Genomic DNA, 5,711 nt, shown 5'->3' on the forward strand with positions numbered 1-5,711 from the left:
CTGGACCATGTAAATCACAAAAACAGACGAATCGCTGGAGGAGTGTTTTCACTTTCGTGTCATATAAAACTCTCAACAAGCGTCTCCAATGAAGGTGTTTTGTTTTGTTTTTTAAGTTTTGTCACTTAACATGGTTTTGCACCCCAACAAGTCCCTCTCCTACAGTCGTCATTTCCCTCACTGGCCAGTACGTCAATGTGAAGACTATTCCTATTGCAGTTTCACAAACTGTTAAAATAACATTTTCAGGCAAGGCTAGTGAACTTTTTCCCGTAATGTTTATACGTGAAGATTACAGATTGTTGCCCGGAAAAGACTATGCCATGATCTGGTTGCCTCTGCTCAGATATGATATTAATATTTGTTTATTTATTACTTTTCCTGAGAATTCTGGGGCTTTTTGTCACTTTCAGTGTCACTGTCAATGTGTAAGGAAATCGATAGCATAGAATAGTGTTTATATATGTGTCCTCAATTTGATTTACTGTACAGTATATGCCCCATAGTTTGGACACATTCGCCTGAAACTCAAGATTCCACACGTAATTGAAAATTATTAGCTGAAATGGTGGTGCCAAAGAGAAATGGAGTTATATCAATTTGAATTGAATATTAAATTATTTTAGCACCAAAAATACCACAGTGGGAAGGGTTTTGTTTTTCTTTTACTCTTTTGGATTTTAAACACTGTAGTCGGACGGATATTACGATAAAAAGCGAAACTGTTCTAAATATCCCTTAACTAAAATACCAGGCAGATTTTGAATGTTTTAGCAAATTCGATACTGTTCAAAAGTTAATGGCTATTTTTCCAGCTGAAAATTGTTTTTTTCAAAAAGTGTACATATTTGCACGAATGTAAAGACTGAAAGAGAAAAGGACAAAAAGCACAAAAAGACATCATAGCACATATTAAAATGTACACCGACCAAGGACGGTCTCTGGGATTAGTTGTAGGCCAGCTCGAATAGAGTTTTTTTTTTTTTTTTTTTTTTTTTTTTTTTACATTTTATTTAAATTCTGATTCTGTCAAAATGATTCTGAGAGATAGCGGTAGACTGTTCCACAATTTAGGGCCTGCTATAGCGAAAGCACGATCACTCCTCGACTTTAATCTGGATTTAGGGACCATCAAGAGTCTCTGATCTGATGATCTTAGACATCTAACATGTGCACTAGTATTCAAAAGGTCAGAGAGATAAATAGGTGCCAATCCGTTTAAAGCTTAAAAAACAAATACAAGAATTTTTAAATCGATTCTAGTGTTACAGTTTCACAGTTTCAAAATGAATGCTTTATCATAGGTACTACAGTTGTTGCTTGTCTGTGAGTGTATGTGGGATTGTGAGTATGGGTATGTATGCACACCTTGATTGTTTTATTTAATTTTCTCGTAACACTTTAACATTAGTTAACATGAATGAACAATACTTTTACAGCATTTATTAATCTTGGTTAATGATAATTTCAACATATCACATTCAATGTATCATAACATGTTTAAAATCAAAAGTTGTATATGTTAACATTAGTGAATGCACTATGAACTAACCTGAACTAACAATGAACAATTGTATCTTTACACCAATTTGCATTAAAAAAAAAAAGACAGACCCACTTTTTATTAGGTGTCTTTAACTACAATGTACTTGAGCATTTGCTACAATGTACTTATGAACATAGTGTTGATGGATTGTACTTGCATTTAAAGTATATGCATTTATTTACATCTGTAGTTACACTGTTAACCTTAACCACTCATCCTAAACCTAACTGTACCCCAACCCTTACCCTAAACCCTAACCCATACCCCTATTCCTAAACCTACTCATACCTCAACCTCACTAGCAGCAAATGTGAATCTTGTGAGAATTATTGCAGAACAACATGTAGTTACACAATAAATGCATTGTATTATGTATTTTAATGTTAGTACATAGTAGTTAAAGACACCTAATATAAAGTGACCACAAAGATTAATAAATGCTGTAAAAAAAAAAATTGTTCATTGTTAGTTCATGATATCTAATGCATTAACTAATGTTAATAAATGTAACCTTAGTGAAAAGTGTTAACTTTTTCTTTTTTTCTTTTTTTTACCATCAGCCATCATTCATTTGTATAACTCCAGAGGGAGGGGGGACTACTGTAGATTGTGTTGTATAAACCTGTAGAGGTAATCTGATAAGAATCAGTGTAATATTCTTCTTGTTTTCATGTCTTAGGTTCAGCTCACACCTTCTGTGTAACAGAATGCTTATGATTTAAAAGCAAGAGTTAGTTTTTGTAACTTTTCCATTGCCAAGGTACAAGTACTGTGACATTAAAAGTCTAATGTGGCTTTGTAAGGACGTTTTATGACAGGAGTCCAGTGATAAATGACAAACCATGCACCTATGAGCCATTTGTATGATGATTGTTTAAACTGAGTACTCTGCCCTGACCAAACATGCGCATCCATGTATTTGAATTTTTTCTCTTGCCTTTTATTCTCTTTCAATTGTTTTTCATAAATTTTCACCTCTGATCTGAGAGTCATTGCTTACTACTGTCTGTTGTTGGTATTTATGAATGCACAGGTTACTTATTCAGACAAACTGTTCAGAAGACGAAGTTGCACGCAAGAAACAACCCTGTCAGTGTTGATAAAGAGAAATTAATAATTGAAAATGTGTTGTGGGCTTATTTCCTTTTTTATGGTGCTTGCTTGGGTAAAAAAAAAAAAAAAAAAAAATCTGTCTATCCAGTAGACTTTGAAGGAGCGACCCAAGACATACAGTTGTGGCCAAATATATTGGCACCCTTGGTAAATATAAGCAATGAAGGTTGAGAAAAATGTCTTTATTGTTTACCCTTTAGATCTTTCATTAAAAAAGTAAAAAATAAAAATAATCTCAAACACGTTGGCCACAATTATTGGCACCCCTAGAAACTCTTATCAGTAAAATATATGTGAAGTATATTCCCTTTTTGTTTTGTTTTTTGTTTTGTTTTTTTTGTGCACCCGGGTGACTAGGAACATGAAAATGTTCAGCCATGACTGGGCATAAATATGAGGTAACACACAAGCCAAATTCTCTTAGTCATCCATCACAATGGGTAAGACCAAAGAATAAAGTTATGATGTGCAGCAAAATGTTGTTGAGCTTCAAAAAATGGGAAGTAGCTGTAAGAAAATAGCTAAAGCATTGAAAATACACATTTCCACCATCAGGGCATTAATTAAGAAGTTCCAATCAAATGGAGATGCTACGAATCGGACGAGTGTCTATATTTTCTCCACGTGCAGAGAGGAGGATGGTTCGAGTGGACAAAAATACTCCAAAAATCACAGCTGGAGAATTGCAGAAATTAGTTGGGTCTTGGGGTTAGAAAGTCTCCAAAACTACAACCAGACATCACCTACATCACCACAAGTTGTTTGGGAGGGTTTCAAGAAAAAAAGCCTCTGCTCTCATCCAACAACAAACTCAAGCATCTTCAGTTTGCCAGACACTAACTGGAACTTCAAATGGGACCGGGTTCTGTGGACGGAGAGAACAAAAATAGAGCTTTTTGGCAGCAAACACCAGCCAAAAAGCAGATGGGTATGGTGCACACAGAGAGGTAGCCATATGGAAAAGTACCTCATGCCCATGGCTAAATATGGTAGTTTTTATGCCAGAGGTCCTGGACATCTTGTGTGGATACATGGCATCATGGACTCTATCAAATACCAACAGATAAAAAATCTAAACCTGGCTGCCTCTGCCAGAAAGCTTAAAATGGGCCCAGGTTGGATCTTCCAGCAGGACAATGATCCAAAACAAACATCAAAATCAACACAAAAATGGTTCACTGACCACAAAATGAAGGTACTGCCATGGCCATCCCAGTCCCCTGACCTGAACCCCATAGAAAACCTTTGGGGGGAACTAAAGAGGAGAGTCCACCAGCGTGGACCTGGGAATTTGAAGGATGTGGAGAGATTCTGTATGGAGGAATGGTCTCCGATCCCTTGCCATGTGTTCTCCAACCTAATTAGGCATTATAGGAGAAGACTCAGAGCTGTTATCTCGGTAAGGGGAAGTTGCACAAAGTATTGAATAAAAGGGTGCCAATAATTGTGCCACTCACACTGTATATTTGACAAAAAAAAATTCTTGTTTTTTGATAAAACTTGTGTTTTCAATTGTTTGATATCCATTAGAGGATATATTTTTGTGAATATTTTGAATGAAAGATCAAAAGGACAATCAATAAAGACATTTTTTTTTCACAGCCGCCTTTGCTCATATTTACCAAGTGTGTCATTATTTTTGGCCACAACTTTATCTAGGATCCAGAATATCTTAGAGACTTGGGGTGGGCTCTTTTGATGTCATTTAGCAACCATTTAGCAATCACATAGAAACCACTCAGAACACCTTAGCAACACTCTTAAGTAAAGGTGCCGACTTCTCAATTACATTTGCTGTCTTAAAGAAAAGCAAGATTTTTCTTCTTGACCAAAGTGAGATGCTTTGAAATCATGGTGGTAACACTTTCATTAACCTTTTACAGCACTTCTTGGTTAATGAAAATTTTATACACTAATACATTTTTAACACTGAAAGTTGTACATATTAACATTATTTAATGTTAATGCATTATGAACTTACAATGAACCATTGTAAAAATATAAATTAACATGCCGATGTTGATAATTTTCCCTTCATGTTACTTAATGCATTAACTGATGTTAAGATATAGAATGTTATTATAAAATGTAACCATCAGGGTTTATCATAAACTGTATGTTTGACTAGACTAAAAGATAAGTGGAGAGTTTTGCAACCAAGATGACATTTATTTACGATGTATGTTGGACAGAGAGGTCAACCCCCTCGTTTTCCTCGTCTCTCAGAGCTGTAAAGAGTGATTGACCTCTAATGTTTTCTCTTTTTATGTTACAAAACAAACATGTGAACAAATTAAATGACCAACCATGTGGTCTTCAGCTGTCTGATGCGACTCCACTTATGAAAACATCATTAGGCTACAGTACATTTGTTAACACAGCCAAATGTATTTTTGACTGGTTAAATTATGCACTCAAAATGAATGTTATATATTTAGTCATTTAAAGGTTTTAAGGATAGTTTCTACATGCTTGTCTAATTTAAAGGAATATTGTGGGTTTAGGTTAATGTTAACATGAAATTAAAGTTAATGATTACGGTTACACTTTACAATAAGGTTTCATTTGTTAACATTAGAAAATGCATTAGGTATAATGAACAAACAATAAACAATGTTTTTTTACAGCATTTATTAATCTTTGTTAATGCTTGTAAATAAAAATACGATTGTTCATTGTTAGTTCATGTTAACTAATGTAGTTAACTAATGTTAACAAATGGAACTTTAATGTTAAGTGATACTTATTAGTCTTTATAACTGAGTAATTTCTATGGTTTTTCTTACCGTTTTTCAGAGTTCCAAAGCCAACTTATTTTCTTATAACTTCTTTTAAGTGTCCATATAGACTATAGGCTTGAACGGGTATGTTGTGTTTTGATTGAAAAAGATCAAAGGTCATGAACAGGACATAGATGGCCAAGGCTGGTTACTCCTATCTGACTTCATGTTGAAAAATGAATGGTTTTATTGTTGATTAAAAACTTTGGGTTGTACCATAGTGGTGTGTGGTTTGATGGTTCCAGATTGTGTCATGTGTCTTCCACCAAGCA

This window comes from Myxocyprinus asiaticus, chromosome 24 (assembly GCF_019703515.2).
Source record: "Myxocyprinus asiaticus isolate MX2 ecotype Aquarium Trade chromosome 24, UBuf_Myxa_2, whole genome shotgun sequence".
Lineage (NCBI taxonomy): Eukaryota > Metazoa > Chordata > Actinopteri > Cypriniformes > Catostomidae > Myxocyprinus > Myxocyprinus asiaticus.